Here is a 25,339-nt window from a genome sequence, read left to right as displayed (position 1 = left end):
TCTTCCCTCATATCCCCTCCCTCTTTCCTCCCCCTTCCTTTGCCGCTCCCCCTCCTCCATGATCAGTTTTACCTATCTTAAGCATGATTGCACATGAGTAAATCCCATTGAACTCAATAAGCATGCAAATGATCATCCAGATTGGACTGGGAAAGACCAACCCAAATTGTGTTTGCATTTTTTACCTCCCGGATTAAAAAGCAGAGAAATTCACTAATAGGCAAAAAACCTTGCGGTTTAAGATTGTACCTATAGCCAACAGATATTTCTATCAAACTTTAAAAAACGGAAATTGGGCAGCTATAGTGAATGCACCAGGGGAGCAGGGGACCTGACCTCCTCTCTGAGATATTGTACTGCCCTACAAATTTGTAAATATACAAACACAATTTGGGTTGGTCTTTCACAGTCCAATCCACTTCCTATGTACCTTGGGAGAATTTGGTAACGTGCCTCTGAGCATGTCGTGAGTGGTGGCAACACTTGTTGCATTCACTGTAGGTGCCCAATTTCCCTGCTTTTTAAAGTTTGATAGAAATATCTGTTGGCTATAGGTACAATCTTAAACCACAAGGTGTTTTGCGTATTAGTGAATTACTTTACTTATTTCAGAATGTGGTCAGTCAGCCCTGATGGATCTGGCAACCACACTGCTCATTCTGTGTACTGAGTGACAACCTGAATGTTGTCTGCTCTAAAATCCTGCTCTGATGGCACCACTGTGTAATAGCACTAGAACAGTAGTACCACATGAATGCTTTGTGGTTATTGCAAGACTGTGAGACCAAACAAACATGGGGGTGGTAATGCCTAATAGGAAGCAGCTGTAATTGGTCATTCTTGTGATTAGGTGTTGATGAGTGAGTGCTTGAGAAAGGATGCTGCTTGCAATCTCTTCCTTTGTGCTTTCATCAAGCTCGCACTTCTACTGGTACTCCTCAGTGTGTTTGGAGATTTGCTGGTTGGGGAAAAAATGGAAAATGGAACATTGGGAACAGAACAGGTGGGATTTATAGGCATAAAGTAAATTATGATGTACTGTGGTAAGTTTCTCAGAAGTTATCAGGCTATCAGAAAAATCTTTGCAGGAGCAAAGCAGAACCAGTAGATATCTCAATACAAACAAAAATGTCACAGGTTAATATTATCTCTTAAAAGTTAAAGAACCAATGTTTGGAACAGGCCAAGAAAATATATATATATATTAAAGCCAAATTAAACTCATTCCGTGCTGTGGTAACTTCCAGATGAGATTATTACAATGCACTCTATGTGGGACTACTGTTGAAGATGACTCGGAAACTTCAACTGGTCCAAAATGCAGCAGGTAGATTACTGGTTGGGGTTGCTTTTAGATTCATATAAATCCTCTTTTAAAACAGCTGTATTAGTTGCCAGTTTGTTTCTGGGGCTCAATTAAGGTGCTCACACTAATGTTTACAGCCCTAAATGACTTAGGTCCTAAATATCTGAAAAACCACCTGCATTCCTACAGAACCTCTCAGTGTTGAAATCAGTAGAGAGGGCCCTTTTGGTAGTTTCAACACCCCCAGAAGCTTGGGTGGCGGCAGCCCAGGAGACATCATATTTTGTGGCAGCACTGGGGAGAGCAATCCAAATGCCAGGAAGCCAGTAGAGGGGGGGTGGCGGCAGAAAGCTCTGTGGGGTCCTCCTCCTGCTTAGAAGCCAGCATGCCTAAATGCTGGCTCCATGGGGAGCTGCGTGCATGAGCCAACCAGGAAGCACCAGCTCTGATAATCAGACCTCCCAGGGAGTAAGCGCTCCCCATAGGCCATAATGGGTAATAATTAAAATTATTTTACTGCACTCTTTTGGCCAACAGATCGGCCAAATGTGGGGGGATCGGGACCCAGGGAGGGGTCTGAACATGAGGAGGATCTTGCATAAGTACCCCCGGCTCCTCCCACCACCACCCCAGGATGCCCATTTTCAGAGCTTCCCTCTATCCACCGGGATGCTGTCCCTGGCAGATCCCCAGCAACATAAGTAGGCTCCTGGTGGCGCCATGGCAGAGGGCTGCTGCCGGTGGAGCCTGGCGCAGCCAGGAATCTACAGCATCCAACTCACCCCAACCTGATGGAAAGGTGAGTTGGATTGTGCCCTAAGTTGTGGAACTCTCTCCTCACTGAGGTGTGTCTGGCAACCTCATTGTACAGCTTTAGGCAAATACTGAAGATGTACCTCTTTACCCTGGCCTTTGACACCTGAGACGTGTATGTTTAAGACCCACCCTATTTTGTGGTTCTGGTTTTTGTTTTTAATTGTTTTTAACACTGTATTTTAAGGTTGTTGTAACCCGCCCTGGGACCTCTGGGTGAAGGGTGGACAATAAATATTGTTATGAGCATGGGGGTTGGGATGGATGATTCCTGTGGGTCCCCTTTCCAGCCTCTGATTTGGAATCCTGTGCTTTGGAATGAGGAGCTCTCTGCTGGTCAAATGAGTCTTTTCTTAACCAAATACATTGGCCAGGTAAGATAATGGGCTGATCAGTTGCCTAGCAATGGTGAATGGGTCAGGGAGACCCTTTTGTCATTGAAACTCTTCAGGAGAGCCTCCCCCCCCCTCCTGGCAGCTAGCAGAAGTTGTGCTTGTCGTTTTAGTGTGTCTAGAGAATTGCTGGGAACTGGAAGGCAGGCAGAGTGACTGGCTCTCTGCACCATGGCCTTTGGGGTGCCTCCTGCAACCCAGATGGAAAAGCTGGATATTAGACTGCTGATGCATTGAACCCCTCCATCCTTGAGCTCAGGTTGGAATGTGTGTAAATAAATAAACCATATTTCATAAAGACACTGCAGTCTCTGCTGACCTTCTTCCCAAAGGAAACCAAACCCTGGAGAAGCGCAGGGACCCCTGAAATCTCACTGCTCAGGGATTGGGGGAGGCGTGCAACAATACGGATGATGATAATCAGGCCTGGCCCCAGATATGCTGGGGCCCTTGGGCACAAGCCTGCCCCAGGCCCCAGCGCTCCCCTTCCACAATTTGCAGCAGGATCGCTTCAGAGCCCCTGCCATTCGCTTGCTTAACCTATCTTTCTTCATTGTTCTGCGGTTGCGCGTGCAGTGCTGCCCTTAACCAAGATGGCAGACAAGGTTTCCCTAAGGAGCTGAAGCCTCTGCCACCATCTTGGCTCATGGCAGGGATGCTCACACGTGTGATCCTGCCGCAAATTGCAGAAGGGGAGTGGAGAGGCCCTTGTAGCCCCAGGGGCCCTTGGCCAGGGCCCCACCTGGCCACCCTTTGGAACCGGCCCTTATTATAATAATAAACAACCAAAGGCTTTCATCACCAGGCAAAAACTTTTTTTTTATTCTTCTAGGTTTTACATGCATATTTGTTTTTAAATATGTTATATTTTATTTGTGCATTCTATCTTGTTTTTGTAAACTCCCTTGGAAGTTTCAGTGAAAGTTTTTTTAAAAAATAAACAAAATGAGATGGATCTGAGATCAAGGCATGGAAGCAATTCACTATTTCAGATTCCTTCCATACCTTAGTTTTAGCAAAACCAAACATTTTCAAAACTAGTTCTTGAAATATTTTGCTGTATGTAAGACCTTTTTTATAGTAGGATTCAAAATCATGCCTACTGAACAGTTTGGTTCAACACAGAGCCAAGTCATGGAGGGTGTGTTTTTGTAGTTGTCTGACAAGGAATATTCTACAGTTGCTTGTGCATTTGTTGTACATCCTCTTGCTGCACCTGCACTTGGGGAGAGAGAGAGTCTAGCTGGACTTGAACTCCACCAACAAGCCCAGCCTGGGGTGTTTTATAGCACTCCTTCACTTTCCCTTAGCTGGTGCAGTAGGCCAACCAGAGACTGTGTGTCAAAGAACAAAGAACTGGCTTGGCAAATTATATCAAAGGCCTTGAGCAGCACTGGCTGAGAAGGAAGTAGGATTGCCAGGCTCAGGACCTGAGAATGATTCTGTATCTTTAAGAGAAGAGAAAATTCAGCCAAGTGCAGGTTTTCTTGCAACACTGTAATGGGAAAAACCACAAGGTGAGATTCTCCCTTCCCCCTACACAACTTTTAAAGATACAGAAGACCTCTTGGTTGCCAGGCCAAGCTTCCAAGAGGTCTTCTGTATCTTTAACAGTTGTGCAGGAGGAAGGAAGAATTTCACCTTGTGGTTTTTCCCATTACAGTGTTGCAAGAACACCTGCACTTGGCTGAATTTTCTCTTCTCTTAAAGATACATAATCATTCGCAGGCCCTGAGCCTGGCAACCCTATAATGGAGCCAAGTTAGTAATGCCCATTATTTTCAGTGGATTTCCTCTGCATCAGACTGCTACTGGATACAACCTGGACTAACGGAGCAAAATCTCAACTGTGCTAGTTCTTTCCTCCCAGAATAAGAATGTGTGTGAATCTGATTTTGATCAGAACCACAGAAGGTTAGACACACACACACACTGAAGAACCACCAGGGACTGCCCCACTGGCCCCTTGGCTTTGGCCTTATGTGGATTCAGAATCAGGTCCCCAGTCAACTGAACTGGCTGAGGAAGAAGGGTAGGAGACAAGCCAAAGGAGGAACAGCTGGAGGGGAAGAGAAACTCAACTGTTGATAGGGAGCCTTCAGAAGCCTATATAAGAGAAAGCCTGAAGGAAGCTGGGGGTGGTCTTTGTGATGTTCCTATATTAATGTATATATGGTAAGTGCTGTTTGTATAGAAGATACATGGTAAGTGGAATGAAAGAGGAGGGGGGAGTAAATGAGCAGTACAATGCTGGATGATTGGCTGAGTGTTTGGATGGCTGAGAGTATAAATGGAAGAATGACAGTTGAATCTGGGTGGGCGTGAGTGGGTTGTTTTGGTGGAGTTTGGAGGTGGGTGTGAGTTGGTGTGTGTCAGGAGAGTGTGGAGAAAGAGGGAGGTGGAGTTCGGATTAGTAATAAGTCAAATATCACAGTAATAGATGAAACCATAAGCTTGTAGATCATTATCAAAGTTATCTTGTTATTAATGTTATTTAATAAATACTATTTTGGTTTACTGAAGGCCTGATCCTTGGCTGGGGTTTCACAGACCAGAAGGGAGGGTAAGGTAATAACCAAGGCTGAAGGGAAACAGTAACAAATGGTGGTAGCGGTGAAGAGGAGAAGATAACATTATAAGTATCCAGAGCAACCCCGAGTTATGAGTTATCTGCATTGATACAAGGGGGTTGGGAACAGCATAGGCACGCAGTCACGAATGTAACCGGATAGAGAGACTCAGGCAAGGTCTCTGGGAACATTGGTTGTAGAACGTGACTGGTGGTGCTGCCTAGCAGGGGGATCTATTGAGATCTGTACTAGAGCGGAGAGAGAAACCATAAAAAAGGACAGTCTGGACTGGTGGAGTCCCTGGTGGTGTCTAGTGAAAGGCAGTAGCCACGAGCAGGTAGGAACCTGACAGGGAGAGCCAGGGAAGGGCGTCACAGGTGTTGGCTGTAGCAGTGGGATACGAACAAAAGAGAGTCCAGATACGAACAAAAGAGAGTCCCTAACAGTGGTGTGGCAAACAGAAATAACAAATAAAGATTACTTGTGAGAGTGACTGGCAAAGAGTGTGTGGAAAAGAGTGAGTGAACTCCAACACCATGGCTGAATATATAAAAATGAAAAGAGAGGAGCTGGTGGAGGAGTGCATAACATTCAATTTACCTCACGAGGGTAAAGGGGTAGATGAACTGAGGGTAGCACTAATAGCTTTTACAACTGTCCAGCAAAAACAACCTGTCAGGGAAGAGACCCCAGAAGGATACTCAAGCAATCCCGCTTATATAGAGTATTTGAGAGAGAAGTTAAGATAAGGAATGTGAGGAAAAAGATAAGGAACGTGAGGAAAAAGATATGGACAGGGAGATTGAGATGATGATACTGAGGATGGAAGGTGCAGAGAAGGAAAAACAGCGGGAGTTGGAAATTGAGAGATTGAGGATGGATACTGAAAGAATGAAAGTGGATGCTGAAATACAGGTGGAAAAGTTAAAGTTTGAAAGAGAGAAGTTTCATTCTGATGAAACAAGAAAGGACAAAAATGAAACCAAAATAAAGGTTACACCAAAAGATTTTGCGGTGTTTGAGCCGGGACAAGATCCACAAATTTACCTCAGCACCTTTGAAAAGGCAGCTGAAATGTGAGGTCTACCAGAGGATAAATATATGCAATATTTGTCAAACCTGATCAAAGGGGAATTGGCAGAGGTATACCAATATTTCCCCTCAGACAAGCCCGTCACATATGCCGAGTTTAAAGAGGCAGTATACAAAAGGTTCAGACTGGTACCTGACTCTTTTAGAAAGTTGTTCCGAAACTGTCAGATCCAAGCAGGGAGGTCTTTTGTTGAACTGGGAGCAAAGTTGATGGATATATTTGGAAAGTGGATGAGTAGTGCCAAAGCTCAGTCAGTGGAAGAGGTGAAAAGCCTCATGATACTGGATCAGTTATTCCATCAGTTACCACCAGAAATAAGGCTCCTTGTCAAAGACCGTTCCCCTACATTGGTGCAGGAGGCCGCAGAGATGGTGGATCACTTTGCCTCCAACAGAACTGGCTGGGTGGGGAAAACATCAAGAGAGTTTAAACCCAGACCATATAATGGCGGCAAAAAGGATGTGGTGCCACAGCGAGTGAGTCCTCCAGTAAAATCGGAAGGGCACAGGACACCCCAGAGTGGATCTGTGTACCCTAAAATGGAGGAGAAATTCTGCTATAAATGTGGTAGACCGGGGCACCTACGTTTTCAATGTGAGGTTGCCAACCCCATTAGTAATCCTGCTCAGGCAACGGCAGTAAAAACAGAACCAAAAGATCTAACAACGAAAAAGGTTCAGTTCTGCCAGATAAACTGGACAGAAGTAAAAGACCTTGATTCAAGTCTGAGAGAGGAAGTGAGTGTACAAGGGGCAAATTATTGGGCATTGCTTGATACTGGTGCCGCTCAGACGTTACTGAGGCCAGATTTAATAAAATCTTTTTTTATCATTAATTTTTATTCAAAGTTTCAAAAAACATAACAACAAAACAAAACAAAACAAAAACAAATTAATAACTAATACAATAAAATAAAATGTTGACTTCCGATTTGTCGCAGATCAGTTATAGGTCTATAATATATAACAAACTTGTCTCTTTAATATATTACAAAATCACTTTCCTCCAGTAGTTATCATAATTAATCATCAAATCTCGTTAACATCACTTTATTCTTTCCTCAAAAAGTCAAAGAGAGGCTTCCACTCCTTGAGAAATATATCCATCGATTTTTCTCCAAATAAACATGTCAATTAATCCATCTCATCAAGTCTGCTAGGTCCAGTAGTTTCAATAGCCATTCTCAGTGTTAATTCCATCTTCCATCCTTGCACCTATAATAATCTTGCTGTCATAGTCATATAATAAAAGTCTGATAGGAATTTCTTTAATCACAAATATTTCCTTGCCATCAATTCCGAATGTACCACTGAAATGTTGTTGTAAAGCTGCATCTCTGCTCCTCCTTTCCACAGGATGCATCAGCACATCTCCCAAGAGTTTTTCCATTGTCACACATCTGGAATTAATTCTGTAAACTTTCTCCATTACAAGTTCCATCAAATCCTTCCAATCCAGGAATTTTTTTGAACCGTTGATATCTTTATCTCTAATCTCTTCACCAATTCCTTCAAGGACAGCGGTGAATTCCAAACAGTAATATTTGTCTCCAGAATCCATCACAGCCATAAAATCCAAATCTTTTTCCAAGTCCATATTTGATATATCTATTCCAATCTCCAGGGCTTGAACCTTTCCTTTAATTTTTCTTTCATCTTCTTTTATTTGTCCAGCCAAATCTTTGGTCTCATCCACCTCCCCTCTCACAGAATCCTGAATTTCCTTCAGCTCCTGTCTCATTTTGCCAAATCCACTTTTCATCTCTTGTCTGCTCTGTCTCAACTCCTGTCTCACCAGCTTAATCTCATTCATTATTTTCTGAAACATATCTAGATAGAGAACCCCTTCCTGTACATCCAGGGTCTCAGCCACCTTCTTGATTGTCATTCTTAACTATTCCCAAGCAAAGAACAGTTTATTTCTTTTTCCAGTCACAAAGGAGTTAATCCTCCAAGCCTGCTGACATCACCCTCTAGACAGCACAAACCGCCTTATCTCTTATGTGTCCAAAAGTACAAAACAAATTTGGTTCACAGCATTCAAATAATTAGTGGCATAGAGAATAAGCAGATTCGTAAAAAAAAAAAAGTAGACCAGAAAAAATAGTCCTAGACACTTAATACTCAAATGTCATAAAATCAGATTTCCTCTTTAGACTAGATGCCCCTCATCCGTTTGTATCTTTAAAATGCTCAATTCCATGCCAGCTTTTTGCAATAAAAAACAAAGATAGGCTATTTCGATTTTCTTCCTCCTTAATTCCGTGTATATGAGAGAAAGTTATAACTCACCCAGGGATTCTTTGTTGCTGATCCTTTAACAAATCTCTTTTACTGTAACGATAACAAAATGATAAGGGTAGACAGAAGGATGCTTGCCTGTTAATACGTTTTTCTTTAAAGAAAAAAAAACGCCTCGCTTAATCAGTTTGAGCTTGCTTGTAATCCCTGGCTCCGTCCGACGCTGCTGGCTACCTTCTTTCATAGACGAACCTAATGAATTCCAGTCCCCAGCAAACACAACAAAGCTTCGTGGATGATCTCTACGTTTCTCCCTTGCCTGGGAGAGAATTTTCCCCAGTCAAAAAAAACTTCTGACTGGTTTTAAAACTGAAAAAGCTTCCTCTGAGACGGGAGCTCGTCTCAAAAGGCAGTCACAGGCGGAGCAATCCTCCTGGGAAGTCACCACATTTAATAAAATCTGAGGAAATATTACCTCAGGAAACGGTGACTATCCAAGGAGTGAGGGGTAAACCAGAAAGCTTACCCATGGCCCTAGTGAAAATGCAGTGGAGAGGCAGAGAGGGAAAATATAAAGTGGGTATTAATGCCCAACAACAAGAACCAGTGATACTGGGAAGAGATGTAATGGGGGCACAAGGAAAAATATATGTGGTAACCAGACAACAACTTGGCAGAGAAACAGAAGCCATGTTAAAAGGGGCTGAAGGAAACAGGGTGGAACCTGTTTTCGAGCCTACGGTCACCATAGCAACCCCTGGAAGGCCTGCTGAAAGAAACAACTTGTATCAAATGGTCTCTAGTGAAGAGGCAGAGCAGTTCAGAGAAGAACTGAATAGGGATACAAGTTTGAAGCAAATAAAGGAGCAAGCCCTGACACAAAATATTCCCTTTACTGACAAGCTGAGGAATCAAATTGTGTGTGAGAATGGGATTTTATATAGACTGTGGATGCCTGCTGAGAGAAAGGATGAATGTGAACCAGTGAAGCAATTGATAGTACCTAGCAAATACAGAACCAGATTGCTAGAGGTAGCCCACGATGTCCCATGTGCAGGACATCTGGGAATAAAAAAGACCAAGAGGAGATTGGCTGCACACTATTATTGGCCAAGTATCTCCAAAGATGTAAAACAACACTGTCTATCTTGTGGTATATGCCAAAAGGTGGGAAAGAGTGGAGTAAAGACTAAGGCACCCTTAAAGCCCCTTCCTATAATTGGACAACCCTTTTATAGAGTGGGAGTAGATTTGGTGGGCCCTTTTTCCAAACCCACAAGGTATGGCAAGAAATATCTATTGGTGGTGGTGGATTTTGCCACTAGGTACCCAGACGCGGAAGCATTAAGATCCGTAAAAGCCCCTGTAGTGGCAGAGGCTTTGTTAAAAATCTTTATGAGGCTGGGTTTCCCTCATGAAGTGCTGACGGATCAAGGTAGTGTATTCATGGGAGAAGTGATGCAATGTATGTGGAAGTGTTGTGGTCTAAAACATCTAAAGACCACTATTTACCATCCAGCCACTAACGGATTGACTGAGAGATTTAATGGGGTTCTGAAGGGCATGATAAGAAGTTATGTTCAAGATCACCCACAAGACTGGGATGAACGTTTGGGGTGCTTCTTATTCGCGTACAGAGAAGTCCCTCAGGAGTCAACAGGCTTCTCACCCTTTGGACTGATGTTCACTAGAAAAGTGAGGGGAGGGGACCTTTGGAACTGTCAAAAAATTCATGGGAAGGAACCCTGGGAGAGTACAAAACATCTGTAGTTGATTTTGTATTAGACTTCCGCAGCAAATTAACATCAATGATGGAAGCTGTACAAAAGAATTTGAGTCAAGCTCAGGAGAAGCAAAGTTACTGGTATGACAGAACAGCCAGGGAACGTGTGTATGATGTGGGAGATATGGTTATGGCATTCATACCCAGGAAACATGATAAATTACAGGCTAACTGGGAGGGACCATATACCATAAGAGAAAAGCTTGACACAGTGACGTATGTAATTACCACAGACCAATTAAACAAAAACAAAGTGGTTCATGTAAATACGTTGAAACCTTACCATACCAGGGATGCAAAGGTGTTGCAAGTTACCTTATTCCCTGAGGGAAGTGGGCCTGAACTTCCAGATTTGGTACAGGAAAGCAAAGACAAAGGAGGGGTAGATCAAGTGGAATGGTCGGAGGAGGTGAAAGAAGAAGTAAAGGAAGAGATTCTGAGAGTTTTGAAAAACTATGGGAATCTCTTTAGTAATAAACCTGGCCGAACCAGTATAGCCAGACATTCCATTGATACTGGAAATCATGCCCCAATCAGATCTGTTCCATACCGTGTGAATGGGAAAGTTTTGAGTGAAATTAAAAAGGAGGTCGAAGAGATGCTGGAACTAGGAGTGATCAGGGAATCCATCAGTCCCTGGGCCTCAAGTATTGTCCTGGTTCCGAGAAAAGATGGAACTACAAGATTTTGTATTGATTATCGGTTAATCAATAAAATTACGGTCCCAGATGCGTATCCTATGCCTAGGGTAGACGCAATGTTAGAGTTATTGGGGGCAGCAACCATTATCTCTACGATAGACCTCTGTAAAGGATTTTGGCAGATGGAACTAGACGAACAATCCAGAGCCAAAACTGTGTTCAGTACACCAGATGGGTTATATGAGTTTGTGACTTTACCCATGGGACTAAGGAACTCACCAAGTTTGTTTCAGAGGCTAATTAATACTGTGTTGCGAGGCATGTCAGATTTTGCAGTGGCCTATATCGATGACGTGGCCATTTTTAGCAAGTCGGTGCCTGAGCATGTCCAACACCTGACAACAGTATTAGAGGCATTAAGAAAAGCAGGCCTCACAATAAAAGCTAAGAAATGCCAGTTTGGGCTGAAGGAAGTAATCTATTTAGGACATAAGGTGGGGAGTGGGAAAATCACCCCCTTATGGAGCAACGTGGAGGCAATACAATCGTGGCCTATCCCCTTAACTAAAAAACAAGTTAGGGCATTTCTAGGTGTGGCTGGTTTTTATAGAAAGTTTGTGAAAGATTTTGGGGAAATAGCAACCCCCTTGCATGAGTTGACAAAGAAAAAGTGTTCTGAGCGTGTGGTATGGACGGATGAATGTCAGTAGGCTTTTGATCTGCTGAAGCAAGCCTTGTGCCAAGGACCTATATTAATAGCACCAGACTATGAGCAACCATTCATCGTGGCTACGGATGCGTCAGACCTCGCGCTGGGAGTCTTCTTGCTGCAGGAGAGAGAAGGCACCAGACATCCAGTGGCGTATCAGAGTCGCAAGCTGACGTCGAGGGAGAAAAACTATTCGTCGGTCCAAAAGGAGTGCCTAGCGGTCGTGTGGGGACTGAACAAGTTGCGCCCATATGTGTGAGGACGAAGATTTACGGTGACGACTGACCATCGGGCCTTGTTATGGTTGCAGACTATGAAAAACCATAACACTATGCTGCAGAGGTGGTCCTGGGCTCTACAAGACTATCAAGTGGACTTCCAGTTCATAAAAGGCAAGGAGAATGTATTGGCCGATGGACTGTCAAGGCAGGTGGCTGGGACTGCAGTGACGTGACGCAGACGTAGGAACAAAAAAGACATTTTCCCCATAAAGACTTGGTTTTATTGTTAACGCGGCGTATGAATCCTAGAGCAGGAATAATACTCTGCCTTTATTTTTAAGGGGGGGGAAATGTGATGTTCCTGTATTAATGTATATATGGTAAGTGCTGTTTGTATAGAAGATACATGGTAAGTGGAATGAAAGAGGAGGGGGGCGTAAATGAGCAGTACAATGCTGGATGATTGGCTGAGTGTTTGGATGGCTGAGAGTATAAATGGAAGGATGACAGTTGAATCTGGGTGGACGTGAGTGGGTTGTTTTGGTGGAGTTGGGAGGTGGGTGTGAGTTGGTGTATGTCAGGAGAGTGTGGAGAAAGAGGGTGGTGGAGTTCGGATTAGTAATAAGTCAAATATCACAGTAATAGATGAAACCATAAGCTTGTAGATCATTATCAAAGTTATCTTGTTATTAATGTTATTTAATAAATACTATTTTGGTTTACCAGAGGCCTGATCCTTGGCTGGGGTTTCACAGACCAGAAGGGAGGGTAAGGTAATAACCAAGGCTGAAGGGAAACAGTAACAAATGGTGGCAGCGGTGAAGAGGAGAAGATAACATTATAAGTATCCAGAGCCACCCCGTTATGAGTTATCTGCATTGATACAAGGGGGTTGGGAACAGCATAGGCACGCAGTCACGAATGTAACCGGATAGAGAGACTCAGGCAAGGTCTCTGGGAACATTGGTTGTAGAACGTGACTGGTGGTGCTGCCTAGCAGGGGGATCTATTGAGATCTGTGCAAAAGCAGAGAGAGAAACCATAAAAAAGGACAGTCCGGACTGGTGGAGTCCCTGGTGGTGCCTAGTGAAAGGCAGTAGCCACGAGCAGGTAGGAACCTGACAGGGAGAGCCAGGGAAGGGCGTCACAATCGTCAGCCTGAGAGGGAGAAGGGCCTGCCAGAGACCTTGAGAGGCTAGAAGGCCACAGGACAAGGGGTGAGGCCTCAGCTTAGTGCTCTCCCAGGACTGGAAAAGGACCCTCAGTGGGGAAGTGGAGAGTGATGTAACTACCTGTCCAAAATAAACCATAAACAGCAAGCTTGCTTGGGAAGTTGTGGTTTTTTTCCCATGGGAGAAGGAAGGCCATGGACACTGGGCCTTTTGATGTTCTCCTACCCATGGATGTCCAACACCATGGTCCTGATCTGGCATGGTCCCTTCTTGTGCTGGTTATTTAGTTGTTGTTTTAAAAAAGCTACACAGTGACAAAATATGTAATAAAGTTGCATCTGGTTTGGTCCACAGTCTCAGACAGGGCTGGTGCTAGAGGGTGGCCACATGGGGCCCTGGCTGAGGGCCCCTGAAGGGCCCCTGAAGGGCCCCTCTTTAGGGTGGATATGTAGCGCTCTCTTCCCCTTCTGCCATCTTGGTTGATGACAGGTATGTGCATGTGTGGCATGCATGCGTGCCATCAACCAAGATGGCAGTGGAGGGAAGCTTTGGCCGCCATCTTGGTTGATGGCAGGCTTGTCCTCGCAGTGTGAGCAGCATTTACATCAAGGGAGAGGTAGGTGGGCCATGCAGGTGGGGGTTGTGGGCCTGCGCAGCAGTAAGGGGGGTGCCTGGGAGCCATCTCTCCGTGATCCGTGGCAGGGTTGGGAATTGACGCTATCGTGGAAGGTAGGTAGGTGAGGCGGGTGCCGGGCAGGCTGGTGTCCAAGGGTGCTAGCATGCCTGGCGCCAGCCCTGGTCTCAGAGTTGAGATTTTGCTCTGTTAGCTTAATCAAGTATTGGAAACAGATGTGGAAGATGGAGGGAGAGCATTAAAATTGTGCTGCCCTGGGCTCCTGCTGGGAGGAAGGGAGGCATATAAATCAAATAATAAATAAATTAAAAAAATATAAAGTATGGTCCCACCCACCTCCCACACTCATCTGTGTTGGCTAACTTGCTCTTACAGTTCTAGTTACAGCAGTGGAGCTTATAAGTGGACCTTTGTGACTCAAGACCTGAGGAAAGAGATTTGTAAGGGTTTCTGGGAAGTCATCTGCCCTTCCTATATCTGTTGTTAGCCTTTGGTGTTTTTGTACAGTGTCCTTTTCTTAGAGTTCCCATTGCGAAGCTCTCACTTGTGTACTGCAAGCTCTAGAGCAGGTGTGGCCCTCTGGTATGGCCAGTGGTCACAGATGATGGGAGTTGCAGTCTGACAACATCCGAAGAGTCACAGGTTAGCCACCCCTTTCCAGAGATAGAGACATCACTGTGCATCGTGCTTTCCTAAACCCAAGAGGATAAGCCTCTGCCTTGAGGGGCTTGGATTTCAACATAGAGAGGGAAATGAAGGTTGGGTGACTAAAGGAAGAATATGTGTAATGAGAACACCTTGATATGAGATGTATGTTTCACTGTTTCCTGGGTGTTTTCACTCCAACTTGTGAAGCTTTCATCCCTCCTACTAGAAATCATCTTCATGCATTTGTCACCTTACTTCCAAGTAAGTGTGAAAGCATAAGATTGCAGCCTGTCAGTGCAACCCTGTACATGACTACTTGGAAATAAGTCACACTGAGGTCATTAGGGTTTACTCTCAAGTAAGGGGGCTAAGATTACACTTTAACGTGGCAATCCTGACCCCACTTACCTGGAAGTAAGCCCAAGTTAATTCAATAGGATTTACCTCTGAGTAGGCATGGTCAGGATTACACTGCTAGTCTCTAGGGTGCTGGAAAACTCATTGTTGTCTATACTAAACTTGGTCATCGAAACCCATTCAAATCTTTCTCTGGCAAATATTCTTTCCCTGAATCCCTGCTCCCCATTTTATTTTATTTGGGGGGGTTGCCAAGTGTAACAGTGTTACACACATGTCTTTTGGGAATTCTCATGTGTGAACCTACCCCCCACATATCCCTTTAAACATGCTTCCTGGAGAGGAGGAGGATATTTTGTTAGAGAATAAACCAGGCACTTGGCCCTGAAATTTGCCTAAATAGTGTGTGTAACCCAGGAAATGTAGATCGAAACCAGGCTACAGCAGAGCTTTTGTTTATTGAAAGAAAGGAGAAGAATGGTGATACAAAATTGTTGGGTGTGTGGCAGCATTAATTATTAATATCCTAGTGCATCCACAACTCTAAACTAAAGAGATTCACTAATAGGCAAAAAAAACCTTGCAGTTTAAGAGCTTACTATAGCCAACAGACATTTCTATCAAACTTTAAATTGGGCAGCTATAGTGAATGCACCAGGGGAGAAGGAGACCTGACCTCTTCTCTGAGATATTGTACTGCCCTACATATTTGTCAAAATGCAAACACAATTTGGCTTGGTCTTTCACAGTCCAATCGACATGCTGTGTAGCTTGGAAGAATTTGGTGACATGTGCCTCTGAACATATGCTAAGTGGTGGCAACACCTGCCACCTCCAAAGATGGAGAATTACATTTTTGTATGTTTGTTGATGTTTTTACTTTGCTTCTTTTCTTTGTTACTAGTGTTTCTACAGGGAATCTAACCTAGAAAATTATTACTTGAGACTTGAGACTGCCATCGCTGCTTGACAAGGATTAACTCATTTTAACGTTTTGTTTGGGTGTGTGTGGGGGCTAATGTGGGGTGAATGATTGGTATGCTTGCTTGTCTGTGTGGTTTTGTGTATTTTTAACATGTGCCTGGGAGATAAGATTCCATCCTTCGTGGGGGGGCTCTCGGGGCCCCCAATTAACGTAGTGACGGGTAATGGGAGGTATGGCGTTAGGAGGAGAACAGGCCAGGTAAGGCGAACTCATCCCAGACAAATTGTGTCTGTGCCTTGTTCCGGTTCTCCTCATATCCACAGGATTGTTGGTTGTCCTATCAGCCAGCTCTTGGATCTCCAAGTGCTGCTTTTGAATGCTAGGTCGGTACATAATAAAACCTCACTTGTCCATGATTTAATTCTGGAGGAGGGTGCTGACCTGGCATGTATAACCGAGACCTGGGTGGCTGATCAGGGAGGAGTTGCTCTTTCCCAGCTTTGTCCACCCGGGTATTTGGTTCAGCACTGTGGTAGATCTGAGGGCCGGGGAGGGGGGGTCGCTGTGGTCTACAGGAGTTCTTTTCCTCTCACCAAGCACCCTGTCCAGACGGCGACTGGTTTGGAATGTCTCCACCTTGTGTTGGGCCAGGGAGACAGACTAGGAATACTGTTGGTGTACCGTCCACCTTGCTGCCCAACAGCTTCCTTAGCTGAGCTGACAGAGATAGTCTCAGAGGTCCTTTTGAGGTCCCCTAGACTTTTGGTACTGGGGGATTTCAACGTCCATGCCGAGGCTGTCTTATCTGGCGCAGCTCAGGACTTCATTGCCTCCATGACAACAATGGGGCTGTCTCAATTTTCTACTGGCCCAACACATGTGTCGGGACATACTCTCGATTTGATCTTCGCCACTGGACATGGAGATGGTGATCTGATGGTGGGGTGTTTTTCATCTACCCCATTGTCATGGACAGATCACCGCTTGCTGAGATTTAGACTTACAGCGGCTCTTTCCCTCTGCAAAGGTGGAGGATCTATTAAGTTGATCCGCTCCCGGAGCCGGATGGATCCCGTAGGTTTTCAGAGGGCTCTGGGAGATTTTCCGGCTGATAGGACCGGTGCTCCTGTCGAGGCCCTGGTCGCACTGTGGAATACAGAAATGACCCGGGCTATTGACACGATCGCTCCCGCACGCCCCCTTCGCTGTAGAGCTCATACAGCTCCGTGGTATACCCCGGAGCTGAGAGCGATGAAACATGAGAGGAGGAGGCTGGAGTGCAGATGGAGGAAAACTCCCAGTGGATACAATCATGCCTTGGTAAGTGCCACCAATAAGTTGTATACAAAAGCGGTAAGGACAGCAAAGAAGCTCTATTTTGTTGCCTCTATTAGATCATCTTTAAGCCGCCCAGCGGAGCTTTTTAAAGTCGTGCGAGGGCTCTTACACTCTGGCCCCCACGATACTATGGAAACATCTGAGGCCCGCTGTAATGAAATTGCTGGACACTTTCAAGATAAGATTGCATGTATCCGCAGGGACCTTGACTCTGATGTTGTGACAGATGAATCCATTGAAGTGTCCGGAGCACGGCCTTGTCTTTCTTTATTGGATGAGTTTCAGTTGGTGCAGCTCGAGGAAGTGGACAAGGTGCTTGGAATGGTTCGGGCGACCACGTCTGTTCTGGATCCTTGCCCATCTTGGCTAGTGAAAGCTGGCAGGGCTGGAACCACCGGTTGGGCCAAGGAGGTGGTTAATGCCTCCTTGAGGGAGGGAGTGGTCCCTGGTAACCTCAAGGAGGCAGTAGTGAGACCTCTTTTAAAGAAACCCTCCTTGGACCCAGATAATTTAAACAACTATAGACCGGTGGCGAATGTCCCTTTTTTGGGCAAGGTTTTGGAGCGGGTGGTTGCCAGCCAACTCCAGGTGCTCTTGGATGAAACCGATTATCTAGATCCGTTTCAATCCGGTTTCAGGCCCGGTTTTGGCACCGAAACAGCCTTGGTCGCCCTGTATGATGACCTGTGTCGGGAGAGGGACAGGGGGAGTGTGACTCTGTTGATTCTCCTTGATCTCTCAGCGGCGTTTGATACCATCGACCATGGTATCCTTCTGGGGAGACTCGCGGAGTTGGGTGTCGGGGGCACTGCTTGGCAGTGGTTCCGCTCCTACTTCGCGGATCGTCACCAGAAGGTAGTGCTTGGGGAACATCACTCGACACCATGGACTCTCCATTGCAGAGTCCCTCAGGGGTCGGTTTTGTCCCCCATGCTTTTCAACATCTACATGCAGCCGCTGGGTGCAGTCATCAGGAGTTTTGGAGTGCGTTGCCATCAGTATGCTGATGACACGCAGCTCTATTTCTCCTTTTCATCTTCTTCAGGTGAGTCTGTTGATGTGCTGAACCGTTGCCTGACCGCGATAATGGACTGGATGAGAGCTAATAAACTGAGACTCAATCCAGACAAGACCGAGACATTGTTGGTGAATGCCTTCCCTGCTCAGATGGTGGATGTTAACCCTGTTCTGGATGGGGTTACACTCCCCCTGAAGGAACAGGTACGTAGTTTGGGGGTTCTTCTCGACTCTTCCCTGTCTCTCGAGGCCCAAGTGGCCTCGGTGGCACGGAATGCGTTTTACCATCTTCGTCTGGTAGCCCAACTACGCCCCTATCTGGACAGGGACGACCTCACCTCCGTTGTTCACGCTCTGGTAACTTCAAGATTGGATTACTGTAATGCGCTCTACGTAGGGCTGCCCTTGAAGACAATTTGGAAGCTTCAGCTGGTGCAGAACGCGGCTGCCAGACTATTGACGAGGACCAGTCGGTCTTCGCATATAACACCTGTCTTGGCGCGTCTGCACTGGCTTCCTATTTGCTTCCGGGCGAGATTCAAGGTGCTGGTTCTTACCTATAAAGCCTTACACGGCGTGGGACCTCAATACCTTGTGGAACGCCTCTCTCGATACGAACCTACCCGTTCACTTCGTTCAGAATCTAAGGCCCTCCTCCGGGTACCAACCCATCGGGAAGCCCGGAGGGTGGTTACTAGATCTAGGGCCTTTTCTGTGGTGGCCCCTGAGTTGTGGAACAGCCTCCCCGAAGAGGTACGCCTGGCGCCTACACTTCTATCTTTTCGGCGCCAGGTAAAGACCTTTTTATGCTCCCAGGCATTTTAAATTTTCTTAACCATTTTAATCTTTTAATCCGTATTTTTTAATTTTTGTCGTATTGTGTTTTTGTAGTGTTTTTGTTGTTGTTTGTTTGTATATGTTTTTATGATTTTTATTATGATATATTGTATTTTATCTTGTTTGTTCACCGCCCTGAGAGCTATTCTGCTAAGGGCGGTATATAAATTGAAATAATAAATAAATAAAATAAATAAATATTTCATTATTTGTCCTAGAAATCTGTATCGTATTTATTTTTATTAATTTCAACGCCGTTTTATTGGTCAATGTCATATGATGGCGAAGATAGCCTTTTGCGTTTCAAACTGTAGGTTATGCTGTATTTCTATTTTGGGTGCATTAACAGTTGAATCTGAAACTGCAGTTTGATGTAAAATCAGACTGATTACAATATGTTGCTACTTAAGCAATGACTCTAGCTGTTGGAAAAAACAAACTTGGCCTACCCAAGATGCATGTTTTCAGCCTGCTATGCTTAAACTACTCCACTTAAGGAAAGGTGGGCATGGTCAATTAAAAACATAGAGCACACCTAGAAATTTGCTAGAATATAATTCACCTCCCACTGTTTTATCTTGTGCAAACTGAGACACTCCTCATGTCCATTGGAAACTATTCTGCAGAACAGTCAGTGCCATCATTCCACATTTGGTTTTGGACCTTTTTTTTAGTGTTACAAAGTGTTGCTGTAATTCATATATTCACAGAAACAGAAACAAAAGAAAATGATTTACTATTGGAAACTTCACTAAAATTGTAAAGAAAATCGAACATATTTAAAGTGACTATCTGAACGGTATCAACTGTTTTAATATTGTTGCTTCCTCCCTGCTAAAACGAGATCAGCACAGTACATGTCTTGTTTCTGTTCTGATTGCAGGTGTTGCCACCACTCACCATATGGTCAGGGGCACATTACCAAATTCTTCCAAGCTACACAGGAAATGGATTGAACTGTGAAAGACCAACCCAATTGTGTTTGCATTTTGACAAATGTGTAGGGCAGTACAATATCTCTGAGAGGAAGTTAGGTCTCCTCCTCCTCTGGTGCATTCACTATAGCTGCCCAATTTCCCTGCTTTTTAAAGTTTGATTAGAAATATCTGTTGGCTATAGGTACACTCTTAAACTGCAAGGTTTTTTGCCTATTCGTGAATTTCTCTGCTTTTTAAGCTGGGAGATAAGAAATGAGATCCTGTGCAAGTTTGCAGAGAATGGATTGATCATTTGCATGCTTATTCAGTTCAGTGGGATTTACTCCCGTGCAATCATGGTTAGGATAGGTAAAAATGACAGTGGGAAGGAAGGCCTGGAGTGGGCAGGGGAAGAGGAGGAGAGGAAGAATGGAGGAGAAGGGAGGGAAGGAGAGGAAAGCAGGTCTGATCATTGGCATGCTTATTGAGTTCAGTGGGATTTACTCCCCTGCAGTCATGGCTAGGATAGGTAAAACTGACCATGGGGGAGGGGGAGGGGGAGGGGAGAGGAAAGGGAAGGGAAGGGAAGGGAAGGAGGAAGGGGGGAGAGGAGAGCAGAAGGAGGGGGAAGGAGGGAATTGGAAGGGGAGGGGGAAGGAAGGGGAGGTAGAGGAAGGGGGAGGGAAGGGGCAATAGGGATGGGAGGGAGGAGGAGGAGGAGGGGAGGGCAGGTTTGACTATTTGCAGGCTTATTGAGTTAAGTGGGATTTACTTCTGTGCAATCATGCTTAAGATAGGTAAAACTGGCCATGGGGGAGGAGGAGGGGGAGGGCGAAGGGGAGAGGAAAGAGGAGGTGGGGGAAGGAGGGGTTGGAATGGGATGGGGAGGTGAAGGAAGGGGCAAGAGGGTGGGAATACGTGGGAGGAGAAGGGGAGGGCAGCTTTGATCGTTTGCATGCTTTTTGAGTTCAGTGGGATTTACTCCTGTGCAATCATGCTTAGGATAGGTGAAACTGACCTGTGGGAGGGGCATGGAGGGGAGGGGAGAGGAGGAGATTGGATGGGTGGGTACTGGACAGAGGGGAAGCCCCTTTCCATTCCAAAAGGAAAACATTATGAACAGTATCATTCTTTTTCCCGGTTTCCCCCACCTTTTTATTCTAGAGCAGGCACATGTAGCCTCCCACCCAAACTGAAACCAAAGTTGTCCCTGGCCACATCCACAGCAAACCTTTATTCACTTCAGACAGTCATGGCTTCTCGCAAAGAATCCTGGGAAGTGTAGTTAGTGAAGGGTGCTGAGAGTTGCTAGGAGATGCCCTGTTCCTCTCACAGAGCTTCCATCAGAGCAGCTGACTGTTAAACCACTCTGGCCACTGGAGCTCTGTCAGGTGAATAGGAGTCTCCTCTCAACACCTTTCACAAGGTACTCTTCCCAGGATTTTTTTGGGGGAAGCAGTGATTGTCTAAAGTGAAATAAAGGTCTGGTATGGGTGTGGTCCCCTGATTAGGCAAGCCCAGCAGCTGTGAGTGTGGCTTTTAGAACACTGACAGTTGGTTCTTACTGAGCATGCCTTGCTTTATCGAGTTCAAAGCTAAATTTCTTAAATTAATTAAAACTCAGCCAGGCTTTTTTTTAACTTTTAAACTGCAGAAGATGAAGGTCAGAGTATGGGACAAGGTCAGTAATAGGATTACAGGTGCTCTGTGAACATGGCTGATATTTAATTAATTTCAACAAATTATGAGAATTCTGACAGAAAAAAGTCCAAAAGGGCTCTGCTTTTTCTCTCTTTTTGCACTTTGAACTCTTAATTCTGTCTGACTGTTTTGTGTATTGCCATGAAAATTTAGAGTGTTGTTAAGCAAGCGTTTCTGGGATCAGGACTATAAGTTTTGTAAGGTTTTGTTTTGAAATGAGCTTATGGGAAGCATCAGAATGGCATGGGGGTATTTTCAATGTAACACTGCGGAATGCAAAAAATCCATGCTGACTGTTAATAAAAGGTCCCCGCTGCCATAAGAAATATCAGGTAACAGAGATTACCTATCCTAGGCCCAAGGATGGCCAATGGAATACAGCTGTAGTGAAGTGAAGGAGCTTTGATCAAAAAGCAGGAAGAAATTTATTTGCCTCAGGGTTTACAACGAGACACAGACGCCCTTCCCAACTTGTGGCCTGAAGTCCTACTCTGTGTTCCTTGGGAGCATAGTTGCAAGTTGGACCTTACATTGTCAACTTGGATCTCAAACCCTGCTCTTAAATACACTTTTTCCTCTCACAAATCAATGTGAAAAGGAGGGGTCTATATATGAGGTTATCTTATGCTGTGGATGTATTTCTCGCTGACAGTCTTGAGAAAAAACTAGTTTTGCTTTCTAATGCTGTCTTTGAACAATGGGGTTGTTCTGTTAGGTATGAGGGAAATCTGCCAAGTAATGTCAACATTTAATTCAGGGTTTGCATGTTCTCCTAGAACTGCCAAATTATTAATTTGAACATTGTTGCAATAGAGGCCTGCATCCATGTCTTTTGGTAAGTCTGAACAGGAAAACAAGAGGGAGAGTAGTCTAGGATGCTTTATGGTTGCCAAATCTACAGTTTACAATGAACTAGATGCTGGTCTGTCATAGGCACATGCTGTTACAACTGTGCCATTGTTGTGTAAATTTGTATAAATGTTAGCAGAGAACGTCAACTGTCTGAAATGCATGTGTGCCAGGGTGTGTGTTTACCTAAGTTGCAGGCTTTTTACCCTGCATTGAGATCACTGAGACTTAAGACTTAGTAAAATAAGAAAAGCTACTTTATTTATAGAAATACATAGTAGATAGAAAGGCATACCTAGTTCTAAGTTGGAGGCGCAACACCCAGGTTTGGGAGCCGCCTTCATGGCTCAGGAGAGACAAAGGTGTCTCCTCTCTCTCGGACAGTAAAAGAAGAGAAGGAAAGATGCAGTAATGGCCACCAGCTTGGATGGCTTTAAAAGAAGATTAGACAAATTCATGGAGGACAGGGCTATCAATGGCTACTAGCTATGATGGCTGTGCTCTGCCATCTTAGTCAGAGGCAGCATGCTTCTGAAAACCAGTTGCCGGAAGCCTCAGGAGGGGAGAGTGTTCTTGCACTCGGGTCCTGCTTGCGGGCTTCCCCCAGGCACCTGGTTGGCCACTGTGAGAACAGGATGCTGGACTAGATGGGCCACTGGCCTGATCCAGCAGGCTCTTCTTATGTTCTTAAGGGCGGAAGGAGGAGGGGCAAATAAGCTTCCCTAAGACATATCAGTCTAATGACGGAAGGAAGTCAGTCAGAGCATCACAGGTAAAGGTAGTCAAGCCTAGCCATCTGGAGGACCCTAACTCTATCTCCCTTCTGGAACATAAACAAAACGGGAGTTGGACTTGCCCCACTTCCAACAGCCATGCCAGTAACAACTGGAAAGCCAACTTGAACCAGGACTGGCTTCCAGCAGAGACCAGTGGGACCATGCCACTGTCCTACAAGGCAGCCTGATTAGCTCCTTACCCAGAGGTGCAAGGAATTTGGAAAGACTAAAGAGGATGTTCCTCTGAGTTACACCCGCCATCCATGCGCTGTTGTCAGACATGTAGATCCATCTCTCACAGAAAAGGTAGGCACTCAAATGTACACACCTGGGATTCACTGCAGTTTGAATAATACTGCAGTTCTCAAATCTGATCAAAGCTGGCTTTGGAAAAAACATATTAAACAGCAATATTTCACAAGAAACTTCAGCAGGGGTTCCCAAATTGTGGTCTGGGGACCCTCAATTGTCCACAAGCTTTATTCAGCCCTTCTCCAGCATGTCCACATTAAATATTCATATTTTTAATTGTATTTTTATTGCTTCTTTTATTTCTTAAATTGTATTTTATTGTGTTACAATCTGAATTCTATCAACTAAATGAAATAAAAGAAGCAATCAAAGTACAATGAAAAATCATACAGCACCTAACATAGTGTATTACAATTCCTACAACAAGGAGAAAAAACTTTGAGTGGTAAACAAAGACCATCAGCAATTTTCAAGTGGTCTATAGGCGGAAAAGTTTGGGAACCATTGAATTCAGGATACCTTTGGATTGTGGCTAATGTCACATGTACACAGATTGAAAAGCCAGCCATGGGAGCGACTTGGAGCTAGAGTAAAATAGTAATGTATGTTTTTGTCCACCAGGTGTAACTGAAAGCTAGAGTTGCAGGGTGAGTCTGGCATTGATAACTTGCCTGAGAAAAATAGTATTTACCTCAGAAAATGGAACTGGTTACATGCAATTCCAGGGCACCTCCAGATGGGTCTTTTACTGTGGCAACAAGCCATTGTTGCAATGAAAGTTTGTTTGTAGTGGATTGTCTGCACCTCTTGCTTCATACATTGTTCTGTGAAGCTTGTACAATATTGCCACACGTAACTCTAGTGTACTTCCTCCGTCTTTCTTAGTGTTTAAGGGCACTCAGGAATTGTAGTCACATCAGGATGACAGGAGTGCCTTGATAAATAACTATACCTGTGTCACAGCTAATACAGCAAATTGGGGGGTATGGTGTAATGCTATTTTATAAAGGCTTCTCACAGGCAAGTTTAATCGTGGAATCCTAATCAGACACAAAGCTATGTTGTCACAGTATGCAAGAAATTAAAGTTGCATCATGACTAATCAACTGATGCAAGCTTACCATGTATATATAAAAAGCTTCCAGTTTGTGTCTGGGCCCAATTAAAATTGCTGGTTTTGACCTATAAAGCCCTATGTGGCTTGGAACCTTTTTTGACAGTGCCCTCATTCTCCCCCACCTCCCATGGATGCTCTCTTTATAGAGACGTGCCTGGCATCTTACTTTAATATCTGTTTGGTGCCATGCAAAACTAATGTGTTTTGTTCTTCCAGACCTTTTAACATCTTTGAACAACTGTATTACCTTTTAAAATCATTATTATTTCATTTTAGCCTCTGCAGGATTATAGCAATTTAGTTGGATTTAGTTTTTGTAGCTGGGCTGAGTTCTTGTTATGCTGAACCATGAACTGGTTCCTTAGGTTTGATTTGTATATTGAATTTATTATTGTACTATTGCTAGGTTGGTTTTATTTACATTTTTATTGAATTTTAACATTTTGTCAGTTTTCCTGTGTATGTCATCTAGATAATATTTTTATTACACTGAATAAACTCTTTTCCTTCAGCCCGAGAACAATGTTAGCACTACCATAAGGGCAAGAAATCTACTGTCACTTTATTTATGCAGCCTGATGGTGTTATACGGAGTATAACAGGACTGTTCTCTGCCCTGAGGAGCTTACATTAGACACAGTGGAAACGAGACAAGGGACAAGGAAGTAGAGGCAAGGATAAACAGAGATAGCAATATGTGGTCAGTTCAGTTGCACATTCTTAGGTTTTGTTACATGTGGGAACTAGTAATTGTGCAAATGCTTAATAGAAAAGATGAGCTTTGAGGAGGAATTTGAAGGAAGTAAGAGAAGTGGCATCATACAGGCATTATGGGCAGCAGTTCCAAAGGGCAGGAAGGTAGAAAAGGCTGAGTGAGTCCTGTATAGATCTATGGGCTGTTTCTTATATGTAGAAGAGTTGTGGCGAGGAAGGATGGGTACAGAAGTGTAAAATTCAGAACAATTTTCAGCTATAGATTTGGAAGCCTTTGGATTGCTGATTGTTCATCAAGACGTTCAGTCCTATTAATT

The 25,339-nt window shown here is 44.4% G+C and overlaps 1 protein-coding gene across 2 annotated transcripts in view; it reads left to right on the top strand.

The window, feature by feature from the left end:
• The first annotated feature begins 918 nt into the window (after window positions 1–918).
• The window catches only part of HMGCR (3-hydroxy-3-methylglutaryl-CoA reductase), a 52,198-nt gene continuing 27,777 nt past the window's right edge, over window positions 919–25,339 (top strand). Inside the window, exon 1 of one of the 2 annotated variants that reach the window (XM_061620833.1) lies at window positions 919–1,003. The gene's annotated coding sequence lies outside the window, so the exon portion shown is untranslated. Of the gene's footprint in view, window positions 1,004–4,599; window positions 4,687–25,339 lie in introns of those variants that run through there. The other variant, XM_061620824.1, reaches the window with a different exon arrangement.

The sequence above is a fragment of the Rhineura floridana genome, chromosome 1 (genome assembly GCF_030035675.1).
Source record: "Rhineura floridana isolate rRhiFlo1 chromosome 1, rRhiFlo1.hap2, whole genome shotgun sequence".
Lineage (NCBI taxonomy): Eukaryota > Metazoa > Chordata > Lepidosauria > Squamata > Rhineuridae > Rhineura > Rhineura floridana.
Note: the sequence above shows the minus strand (reverse complement) of the source record. Positions and strands in the feature narration are given on the sequence as shown.